Here is an 11,647-nt window from a genome sequence, read left to right as displayed (position 1 = left end):
TGAGGGGCTGACGTAGTTTGATGGGCTGCATTTGCTTGATGGGCTGCCTTAGATTGAGGGGCTGCATTAGTTTGAGGGGCTGCCTTAGTTTGAGGGGCTGCCTTAGTTTGAGGGGCTGCCTCAGATTGAGTGGCTGCATTAGTTTGAGAGTCTGCCTCAATTTGAGGGGATGCCTTAGTTTGAGGTGTTGGCTTAGTTAGAGGGGCTGCCTTAGTTTGAGGGGCTGCCTTAGTTTGAGGGGCTGCATTAGTTTGAGGGGTTGCATTAGAATGAGGGGCTGCTTTAGATTGAGAGGCTGCATTAGTCTGAGGGAGTGCCTTAGTTTGAGAGGCTGCCTTACTTTGAGGGGCTGCCTTAGTTTGAGCGGCTGCCTTAATTTCAGAGGCTGCCTTCGTTTGAGCGGCTGCCTTAGTTTGAGCGGCTGCCTTAGTTTGAGAGTCTGCTTTAGTTTGAGCGGCTGCCTTAGTTTGAGGGGCTGCCTTACTTTTAGAGGCTGCCTTAGTTTGAGGGGCTGCCTTAATTTGAGCGGCTGCATTAGTTTGAGGGGCTGCTTTTAGTTGAGGCGCTCCCTTAGTTTGAGGGTCTGCCTGAGTTCGAGAGTCTGCCTTAGTTTGAGCGGCTGCCTTAGTTTGAGGGTCTGCCTTACTTTTAGAGGCTGCCTTACTTTGAGAGGCTGCCTTAATTTGAGCGGCTGCATTAGTTTGAGGGGCTGCCTTTGGTTGAGGCGCTCCCTTACTTTGAGGGTCTGCCTTACTTTGACAAGCTGCCTTAGTTTGAGCGGCTGCGTTAGTTTGAGAGTCTGGCTTTGATTGAGTGGCTGCATTAGTTTGAGGGGCTGACTTAGTTTGAGGGGCTGACGTAATTTGAGGGGCTGCATTAGTTTGATGGGATGCTTTATTTTGAGCGGCTGCCTTAGTTGAGGGGCTGCCTTAGATTGAGGGGCTGCATTAGTTTGAGCGGCTGCCTTAGTTTGAGGGGCTGCCTTAGTTTGAGGGGCTGCCTTAGATTGAGCGGCTGACTTAGTTTGAGAGGCTGCCTTAGTTTGAGAGTCTGCCTTAGTTTGAGCGGCTGCCTTAGTTTGAGGGGTTGCCTTAGTTTGAGAGTCTGCCTTAGTTTGAGCGGCTGCCTTCGTTTGACAGGCTGCCTCAGTTTCAGCGGCTGCCTTAGTTTGAGAGGCTGCCTGAGTTTGAGGGGCTGCCTTAGTTTGAGCGGCTGCATTAGTTTGAGGGGCTGCCTTTGGTTGAGGCGCTCCCTTAGTTTGTAGGGCTGCCTTACTTTAAGGGGCAGCGTCAGTTTGAGAGTCTGCCTTAGTTAGAGGGGCTGCCTTAGTTTGAGGGGCTGCCTTTGATTGAGTGGCTGCATTGGTTTGAGAGTCTGCCTTTCATTAAGTGGCTGCATTAGTTTGAGGGGCTGCCTTAGATTGAGGGGCTGCATTAGGTTGAGGGGCTGCATTAGTTTGAGGGGCTGCATTAGTTTGAGGGGCTGCCTTATTTTGAGTGGCTGCCTTAGATAGAGTTCTGCATTAGGTTGAGGGGCTGCATTAGTTTCAGGGGCTGCATTAGTTTGAGGGGCTGCCTTAGATAGAGTTCTGCATTAGTTTGAGGGGCTGCATTAGTTTAAGGGGCAGCCTTAGTTTGAGAGGCTGCCTAAGTTTGAGTGGCTGCCTTCGTTTGAGAGTGTGCCATAGTTTGAGGGGCTGCCATAATTTGAGCGGCAGCCTTAGTTTGAGGGGCTGCGTTAGTTTGAGCGACTGTCTTAGTTTGAGGGGCTGCCTTAGTTTGAGCGGCTGCCTTAGATTGAGAGGCTGCCTGAGTTTGAGGGGCTGCTTTAGACTGAGGGGCTGCATTAGTTTGAGCGGCTGTCTCAGTTTGAGGGGCTGCCTTAGTTTGAGCGGCTGCCTGAGTTTGAGGGGCTGCCTTAGTTCGAGCGGCTGCCTTAGTTTGAGGGGCTGCCTTATTTTGAGCGGCTGCCTTGGTGTGACGGGCTGCATTAGTTTGAGGGGTTGTCTTAGATTTAGAGGCTGCCTTAGATTGAGGGGCTGCATTAGTTTGAGAGTCTGCCTGAGTTTGAGGGGATGCCTTAGTTTGATGGGTTGGCTTCATTAGAGGGGCTGCCTTAGTTTGAGGGGCTGCCTTTGGTTGAGGCGCTCCCTTAGTTTGAGGGGCTGCCTTACTTTAAGGGGCTGTATTAGTTTGAGAGTCTGCCTTAGTTTGAGGGGCTGCCTTAGTTTGAGTGGTTGGCTGAGTTTGAGGGTCTGGCTTTGATTGAGTGGCTGCATTAGTTTGAGAGCTTGCCTTTGATTGAGTGGCTGCATTAGTTTGAGGGGCTTCATTAGACTGAGGGACTGCATTTGTTTGAGGGGCTGCATTATTATGAGGGGCTGCCTTAGATTGAGGGTCTGCATTAGTTTGAGAGTCTGCCTTAGTTTGAGGGGATTCCTTAGTTCGAGGGGTTGGCTTAGTTAGAAGTGCTGCGTTAGTTTGAGGGGCTGCATTAGTTTGAGGGGTTGCATTAGAATGAGGGGCTGCCTTAGATTGAGGGGCTGCATTAGTTTGAGGGAGTGCCTTAGTTTGTGGGGCTGCCTTACTTTGAGGGGCTATCTTAGTTTGAGCGGCTGCCTTAATTTGAGAGGCTGCCTGAGTTTGAGCGGCTGCCTTAGTTTGAGCGGCTGCCTTAGTTTGAGAGTCTGCATTAGTTTGAGCGGCTGCCTTAGTTTGAGGGGCTGCCTTAGTTTGAGAGTCTGCCTTTGTTTGAGCGGCTGCCTTAGTTTGAGGGTCTGCCTTACTTTTAGAGGCTGCCTTAGTTTGAGGGGCTGCCTTAATTTGAGCGGCTGCATTTGTTTGAGGGGCTGCCTTTGGTTGAGGCGCTGCATTAGTTTGAGAGTCTGCCTTTGATTGAGTGGCTGCATTAGTTTGAGGGGCTGCATTAGATTGAGGGTCTGCATTAGTTTGAGGGGCTGCATTATTTTGAGGGGCTGCCTCAGTTTGAGGGGCTGCCTTAGCTTGAGGGGTTAGCTTAGTTTGAGGGGCTGCCTTAGATTGAGTGGCTGCATTAGTTTGAGAGTCTGCCTTAGTTTGTGGGGATGCCTTAGTTTGAGGGGTTGGCTAAGTTAGAGGGGCTGCCTTAGTTTGAGGGGCTGCATTAGTTTGAGGGGTTGCATGAGAATGAGGGGCTGCCTTAGATTGAGGGGCTGCATTAGTTTGAGGGAGTGCCTTAGTTTGAGAGGCTTCCTTACTTTGAAGGGCTGCTTTAGTTTGAGCGGCTGCCTTAATTTGAGAGGCTGACTTGGTTTGAGCGGCTGGCTTAGTTTGAGCGGCTGCCTCAGTTTGAGAGTGTGCATTAGTGTGAGCGGCTGCCTTAGTTTGAGGGGCAGCCTTAGATTGAGAGTCTTCCTTAGTTTGAGCGGCTGCCTTAGTTTGAGGGTCTGCCTTACTTTTAGAGGCTTCCTTAGTTTGAGGGGCTGCCTTAATTTGAGCGGCTGCATTAGTTTGAGGGGCTGCCTTTGGTTGAGGCGCTCCCTTAGTTTGAGAGTCTGCCTTAGTTTGAGAGTCTGCCTTATTTGAGCGGCTGCCTTAGTTTGAGGGTATGCCTTACATTTTGAGGCTGCCTTAGTTTGAGGGACTGCCTTAATTTGAGCGGCTGCATTAGTTTGAGGGGCTGCCTTTGGTTGAGGCGCTCCCTTAGTTTGAGGGTCTGCCTTACTTTGACAGGCTGCCTTAGTTTGAGCGGCTGCGTTAGTTTGAGAGTCTGCCTTTGATTGAGTGGCTGCATTAGTTTGAGGGGCTGACTTAGATTGAGGGGCTAACGTAGTTTGAGGGGCTGCATTTGTTTGATGGGCTGCCTTAGATTGAGGGGCTGCATTAGTTTGAGGGGCTGCCTTAGTTTGAGGGGCTGCCTTAGTTTGAGGGGCTGCCTCAGATTGAGGGGCTGCATTAGTTTGAGCGGCTGCCTTAGTTTGAGCGGCTGCCTTAATTTGAGAGGCTGCCTGAGTTTGAGCGGCTGCCTTGAGTTTGAGCGGCTGCCTTAGTTTGAGCGGCTGCCTTAGTTTGAGAGTCTGCATTAGTTTGAGCGGCTGCCTTAGTTTGAGGGGTTGCCTTAGTTTGAGAGTCTGCCTTAGTTTGAGCGGCTGCCTTAGTTTGAGGGTCTGCCTTACTTTTAGAGGATGCCTTAGTTTGAGGGGCTGCCTTAATTTGAGCGGCTGCATTAGTTTGAGGGGCTGCCTTTGGTTGAGGCGCTGCATTAGTTTGAGAGTCTGCCTTTGATTGAGTGGCTGCATTAGTTTGAGGTGCTGCATTAGATTGAGGGTCTGCATTAGTTTGTGGGTCTGCATTATTTTGAGGGGCTGCCTCAGTTTGAGGGGCTGCCTTAGTTTGAGGGGTTAGCTTAGTTTGAGGGGCTGCCTTAGATTGAGTGGCTGCATTAGTTTGAGAGTCTGCCTTAGTTTGAGGGGATGCCTTAGTTTGAGGGGTTGGCTTAGTTAGAGGGGCTGCCTTAGTTTGAGGGGCTGCATTAGTTTGAGGGGTTGCATTAGAATGAGGGGCTGCCTTAGATTGAGGGGCTGCATTAGTTTGAGGGAGTGCCTTAGTTTGAGAGGCTGCCTTACTTTGAGGGGCTGCCTTGATTTGAGCGGCTGCCTTAATTTGAGCGGCTGCCTTAATTTGAGAGGCTGCCTTAGTTTGAGCGTCTGGCTTAGTTTGAGCGGCTGCCTCCGTTTGAGAGTGTGCATTAGTTTGAGCGGCTGCCTTAGTTTGAGGGGCTGCCTTAGTTTGAGAGTCTTCCTTAGTTTGAGCGGCTGCTTTAGTTTGAGGGTCTGCCTTACTTATAGAGTCTTCCTTACTTTGGGGGCTGCCTTAATTTGAGCGGCTGCATTAGTTTGAGGGGCTGCCTTTGGTTGAGGCGCTCCCTTAGTTTGAGGGTCTGCCTTACTTTGACAGGCTGCCTTAGTTTCAGCGGCTGCGTTAGTTTGAGAGGCTGCCTGAGTTTGAGGGGCTGCCTAAGTTTGAGCGGCTGCATTAGTTTGATGGGCTGCCTTAGATTGAGGGGCTGCATTAGTTTGAGGGGCTGCCTTAGTTTGAGGGGCTGCCTTAGTTTGAGGGGCTGCCTTAGATTGAGGGGCTGCATTAGTTTGAGCGGCTGCCTTAGTTTGAGGGGCTGCTTTAGTTTGAGGGGCTGCCTCAGATTGAGCGGCTGACTTAGTTTGAGAGGCTGCCTTAGTTTGAGAGTCTGCCTTAGTTTGAGTGGCTGCCTTAGTTTGAGGGGTTGCCTTAGTTTGAGAGTCTGCCTGAGTTTGAGCGGCTGCCTTAGTTTGAGCGGCTGCCTTAGTTTGAGCGGCTGCCTTAGTTTGACAGGCTGCCTTAGTTTGACAGGCTGCCTTAGTTTGAGAGGCTGCCTGAGTTTGAGGGGCTGCCTTAGTTTGAGGGGCTGCCTTAATTTGAGCGGCTGCATTAGTTTGAGGGGCTGCCTTTGGTTGAGGCGCTCCCTTAGTTTGTAGGGCTGCCTTACTTTAAGGGGCAGCGTCAGTTTGAGAGTCTGCCTTAGTTTGAGGGGCTGCGTTAGTTTGAGGGGTTGGCTTAGTTTGAGGGGCTGCTTTTGATTGAGTGGCTGCATTAGTTTGAGAGTCTGCCTTTGATTGAGAGGCTGCCTTAATTTGAGCGGTTGCATTAGTTTGAGGGGCTGCCTTTGGTTGAGGCGCTGCATTAGTTTGAGAGTCTGCCTTTGATTGAGGGGCTGCATTATTTTGAGGGGCTGCCTCAGTTTGAGGGGCTGCCTTAGTTTGAGGGGTTAGCTTAGTTTGAGGGGCTGCCTTAGATTGAGTGGCTGCATTAGTTTGAGAGTCTGCTTTAGTTTGAGGGGATGCCTTAGTTTGAGGGGTTGGCTAAGTTAGAGGGGCTGCCTTAGTTTGAGGGGCTGCATTAGTTTGAGGGGTTGCATTAGAATGAGGGGCAGCCTTAGATTGAGGGGCTGCATTAGTTTGAGGGAGTGCCTTAGTTTGAGAGGCTGCCTTACTTTGAGGGGCTGCCTTAGTTTGAGCGGCTGCCTTAATTTGAGAGGCTGCCTTAGTTTGAGCGGCTGGCTTAGTTTGAGCGGATGCCTCAGTTTGAGAGTGTGCATTAGTTTGAGCGGCTGCCTTTGTTTGAGGGGCTGCCTTAGTTTGAGAGTCTTCCTTAGTTTGAGCGGCTGCCTTAGTTTGAGGGTCTGCCTTACTTTTAGAGGCTTCCTCAGTTTGAGGGGCTGCCTTAACTTGAGCGGCTGCATTAGTTTGAGGGGCTGCCTTAGCTTGAGGGGTTAGCTTAGTTTGAGGGGCTGCCTTAGATTGAGTGGCTGCATTAGTTTGAGAGTCTGCCTTAGTTTGTGGGGATGCCTTAGTTTGAGGGGTTGGCTAAGTTAGAGGGGCTGCCTTAGTTTGAGGGGCTGCATTAGTTTGAGGGGTTGCATGAGAATGAGGGGCTGCCTTAGATTGAGGGGCTGCATTAGTTTGAGGGAGTGCCTTAGTTTGAGAGGCTGCCTTACTTTGAAGGGCTGCTTTAGTTTGAGCGGCTGCCTTAATTTGAGAGGCTGACTTGGTTTGAGCGGCTGGCTTAGTTTGAGCGGCTGCCTCAGTTTGAGAGTGTGCATTAGTGTGAGCGGCTGCCTTAGTTTGAGGGGCAGCCTTAGATTGAGAGTCTTCCTTAGTTTGAGCGGCTGCCTTAGTTTGAGGGTCTGCCTTACTTTTAGAGGCTTCCTTAGTTTGAGGGGCTGCCTTAATTTGAGCGGCTGCATTAGTTTGAGGGGCTGCCTTTGGTTGAGGCGCTCCCTTAGTTTGAGAGTCTGCCTTAGTTTGAGAGTCTGCCTTATTTGAGCGGCTGCCTTAGTTTGAGGGTATGCCTTACATTTTGAGGCTGCCTTAGTTTGAGGGACTGCCTTAATTTGAGCGGCTGCATTAGTTTGAGGGGCTGCCTTTGGTTGAGGCGCTCCCTTAGTTTGAGGGTCTGCCTTACTTTGACAGGCTGCCTTAGTTTGAGCGGCTGCGTTAGTTTGAGAGTCTGCCTTAGATTGAGGGGCTGCATTAGTTTGAGGGGCTGCCTTAGTTTGAGGGGCTGCCTTAGTTTGAGGGGCTGCCTCAGATTGAGGGGCTGCATTAGTTTGAGCGGCTGCCTTAGTTTGAGCGGCTGCCTTAATTTGAGAGGCTGCCTGAGTTTGAGCGGCTGCCTGAGTTTGAGCGGCTGCCTTAGTTTGAGCGGCTGCCTTAGTTTGAGAGTCTGCATTAGTTTGAGCGGCTGCCTTAGTTTGAGGGGTTGCCTTAGTTTGAGAGTCTGCCTTAGTTTGAGCGGCTGCCTTAGTTTGAGGGTCTGCCTTACTTTTAGAGGATGCCTTAGTTTGAGGGGCTGCCTTAATTTGAGCGGCTGCATTAGTTTGAGGGGCTGCCTTTGGTTGAGGCGCTGCATTAGTTTGAGAGTCTGCCTTTGATTGAGTGGCTGCATTAGTTTGAGGTGCTGCATTAGATTGAGGGTCTGCATTAGTTTGTGGGTCTGCATTATTTTGAGGGGCTGCCTCAGTTTGAGGGGCTGCCTTAGTTTGAGGGGTTAGCTTAGTTTGAGGGGCTGCCTTAGATTGAGTGGCTGCATTAGTTTGAGAGTCTGCCTTAGTTTGAGGGGATGCCTTAGTTTGAGGGGTTGGCTTAGTTAGAGGGGCTGCCTTAGTTTGAGGGGCTGCATTAGTTTGAGGGGTTGCATTAGAATGAGGGGCTGCCTTAGATTGAGGGGCTGCATTAGTTTGAGGGAGTGCCTTAGTTTGAGAGGCTGCCTTACTTTGAGGGGCTGCCTTGATTTGAGCGGCTGCCTTAATTTGAGCGGCTGCCTTAATTTGAGAGGCTGCCTTAGTTTGAGCGTCTGGCTTAGTTTGAGCGGCTGCCTCCGTTTGAGAGTGTGCATTAGTTTGAGCGGCTGCCTTAGTTTGAGGGGCTGCCTTAGTTTGAGAGTCTTCCTTAGTTTGAGCGGCTGCTTTAGTTTGAGGGTCTGCCTTACTTATAGAGTCTTCCTTACTTTGAGGGGCTGCCTTAATTTGAGCGGCTGCATTAGTTTGAGGGGCTGCCTTTGGTTGAGGCGCTCCCTTAGTTTGAGAGTCTGCCTCAGTTTGAGAGTCTGCCTTAGTTTGAGCGGCTGCCTTAGTTTGAGGCTGCCTTAGCTTGAGGGGCTGCCTTAATTTAAGCGGCTGCATTAGTTTGAGGGGCTGCCTTTGGTTGAGGCGCTCCCTTAGTTTGAGGGTCTGCCTTACTTTGACAGGCTGCCTTAGTTTCAGCGGCTGCGTTAGTTTGAGAGGCTGCCTGAGTTTGAGGGGCTGCCTAAGTTTGAGCGGCTGCATTAGTTTGATGGGCTGCCTTAGATTGAGGGGCTGCATTAGTTTGAGGGGCTGCCTTAGTTTGAGGGGCTGCCTTAGTTTGAGGGGCTGCCTTAGATTGAGGGGCTGCATTAGTTTGAGCGGCTGCCTTAGTTTGAGGGGCTGCTTTAGTTTGAGGGGCTGCCTCAGATTGAGCGGCTGACTTAGTTTGAGAGGCTGCCTTAGTTTGAGAGTCTGCCTTAGTTTGAGTGGCTGCCTTAGTTTGAGGGGTTGCCTTAGTTTGAGAGTCTGCCTGAGTTTGAGCGGCTGCCTTAGTTTGAGCGGCTGCCTTAGTTTGAGCGGCTGCCTTAGTTTGACAGGCTGCCTTAGTTTGACAGGCTGCCTTAGTTTGAGAGGCTGCCTGAGTTTGAGGGGCTGCCTTAGTTTGAGGGGCTGCCTTAATTTGAGCGGCTGCATTAGTTTGAGGGGCTGCCTTTGGTTGAGGCGCTCCCTTAGTTTGTAGGGCTGCCTTACTTTAAGGGGCAGCGTCAGTTTGAGAGTCTGCCTTAGTTTGAGGGGCTGCGTTAGTTTGAGGGGTTGGCTTAGTTTGAGGGGCTGCTTTTGATTGAGTGGCTGCATTAGTTTGAGAGTCTGCCTTTGATTGAGTGGCTGCATTAGTTTGAGGGGCTGCCTTAGATTGAGTGGCTGCATTAGGTTGAGGCGCTGCATTAGGTTGAGGGGCTGCCTTAGTTTGAGCGGCTGCCTTAGTTTGAGAGTCTGCATTAGTTTGAGCGGCTGCCTTAGTTTGAGGGGCTGCCTTAGTTTGAGAGTCTGCCTTAGTTTGAGCGGCTGCCTTAGTTTGAGGGTCTGCCTTACTTTTAGAGGCTTTCTTAGTTTGAGGGGCTGCCTTAATTTGAGCGGCTGCATTAGTTTGAGGGGCTGCCTTTGGTTGATGCGCTGCATTAGTTTGAGAGTCTGCCTTTGATTGAGAGGCTGCCTTAATTTGAGCGGTTGCATTAGTTTGAGGGGCTGCCTTTGGTTGAGGCGCTGCATTAGTTTGAGAGTCTGCCTTTGATTGAGGGGCTGCATTATTTTGAGGGGCTGCCTCAGTTTGAGGGGCTGCCTTAGTTTGAGGGGTTAGCTTAGTTTGAGGGGCTGCCTTAGATTGAGTGGCTGCATTAGTTTGAGAGTCTGCTTTAGTTTGAGGGGATGCCTTAGTTTGAGGGGTTGGCTAAGTTAGAGGGGCTGCCTTAGTTTGAGGGGCTGCATTAGTTTGAGGGGTTGCATTAGAATGAGGGGCTGCCTTAGATTGAGGGGCTGCATTAGTTTGAGGGAGTGCCTTAGTTTGAGAGGCTGCCTTACTTTGAGGGGCTGCCTTAGTTTGAGCGGCTGCCTTAATTTGAGAGGCTGCCTTAGTTTGAGCGGCTGGCTTAGTTTGAGCGGCTGCCTCATTTTGAGAGTGTGCATTAGTTTGAGCGGCTGCCTTAGTTTGAGGGGCTGCCTTAGTTTGAGAGTCTTCCTTAGTTTGAGCGGCTGCCTTAGTTTGAGGGTCTGCCTTACTTTTAGAGGCTTCCTCAGTTTGAGGGGCTGCCTTAACTTGAGCGGCTGCATTAGTTTGAGGGGCTGCCTTTGGTTGAGGCGCTCCCTTAGTTTGAGAGTCTGCCTTAGTTTGAGCGGCTGCCTTAGTTTGAGGGTCTGCCTTACTTTTTGAGGCTGCCTTAGTTTGAGGGACTGCCTTAATTTGAGCGGCTGCATTAGTTTGAGGGGCTGCCTTTGGTTGAGGCGCTCCCTTAGTTTGAGGGTCTGCCTTACTTTGAGGGGCTGACGTAGTTTGAGGGGCTGCATTTGTTTGATGGGCTGCCTTAGATTGAGAGGCTGCATTAGTTTGAGGGGCTGCCTTAGTTTGAGGGGCTGCCTTAGTTTGAGGGGCTGCCTCAGATTGAGGGGCTGCATTAGTTTGAGCGGCTGCCTTAGTTTGAGCGGCTGCCTTAATTTGAGAGGCTGCCTGCGTTAGAGCGGCTGCTTTAGTTTGAGCGGCTGCCTTAGTTTGAGAGTCTGCATTAGTTTGAGGGGCTGCCTTAGTTTGAGGGGCTGCCTTAGTTTGAGAGTCTGCCTTAGTTTGAGCGGCTGCCTTAATTTGAGAGGCTGCCTGCGTTAGAGCGGCTGCTTTAGTTTGAGCGGCTGCCTTAGTTTGAGAGTCTGCATTAGTTTGAGGGGCTGCCTTAGTTTGAGAGTCTGCATTAGTTTGAGGGGCTGCCTTAGTTTGAGGGGCTGCCTTAGTTTGAGAGTCTGCATTAGTTTGAGGGGCTGCCTTAGTTTGAGGGGCTGCCTTAATTTGAGCGGCTGCATTAGTTTGAGGGGCTGCCTTTGGTTGAGGCGCTGCATTAGTTTGAGAGTCTGCCTTTGATTGAGTGGCTGCATTAGTTTGAGTGTCTGCCTTTGATTGAGAGGCTGCCTGAGTTTGAGTGGCTTCCTTAGTTTGAGCGGCTCCATTAGTTTGAGAGTCTGCCTTTGATTGAGTGGCTGCATTAGTTTGAGGGGCTGACTTAGTTTGAGGGGCTGACGTAGTTTGAGGGGCTGCATTTGTTTGAGAGTCTGCCTTAGATTGAGGGGCTGCCTTAGTTTGAGGGGCTGCCGTAGTTTGAGGGGCTGCCTCAGATTGAGGGGCTGCATTAGTTTGAGCGGCTGCCTTAGTTTGAGCGGCTGCCTTAATTTGAGAGGCTGCCTGAGTTTGAGCGGCTGCCTTAGTTTGAGTGGCTGCCTTAGTTTGAGAGTCTGCATTAGTTTGAGCGGCTGCCTTAGTTTGAGGGGCTGCCTTAGTTTGAGAGTCTGCCTTAGTTTGAGCGGCTGCCTTAGTTTGAGGGTCTGCCTTACTTTTAGAGGCTGCCTTAGTTTGAGGGGCTGCCTTAATTTGAGCGGCTGCATTAGTTTGAGGGGCTGCCTTTGGTTGAGGCGCTGCATTAGTTTGAGAGTCTGCCTTTGATTGAGTGGCTGCATTAGTTTGAGAGTCTGCCTTTGATTGAGAGGCTGCCTGAGTTTGAGGGGCTTCCTTAGTTTGAGCGGCTGCATTAGTTTGAGAGTCTGCCTTTGATTGAGCGGCTGCATTAGTTTGAGGGGCTGACTTAGTTTGAGGTGCTGACGTAGTTTGAGGGGCTGCATTTGTTTGATGGGCTGCCTTAGATTGAGGGGCTGCCTTAGTTTGAGGGGCTGCCGTAGTTTGAGGGGCTGCCTCAGATTGAGGGGCTGCATTAGTTTGAGCGGCTGCCTTAGTTTGAGCGGCTGCCTTAATTTGAGAGGCTGCCTGAGTTTGAGTGGCTGCCTTAGTTTGAGCGGCTGCCTTAGTTTGAGAGTC

This window comes from Heterodontus francisci, unplaced genomic scaffold, assembly GCF_036365525.1.
Source record: "Heterodontus francisci isolate sHetFra1 unplaced genomic scaffold, sHetFra1.hap1 HAP1_SCAFFOLD_50, whole genome shotgun sequence".
Classification (NCBI taxonomy): domain Eukaryota; kingdom Metazoa; phylum Chordata; class Chondrichthyes; order Heterodontiformes; family Heterodontidae; genus Heterodontus; species Heterodontus francisci.
Note: the sequence above shows the minus strand (reverse complement) of the source record.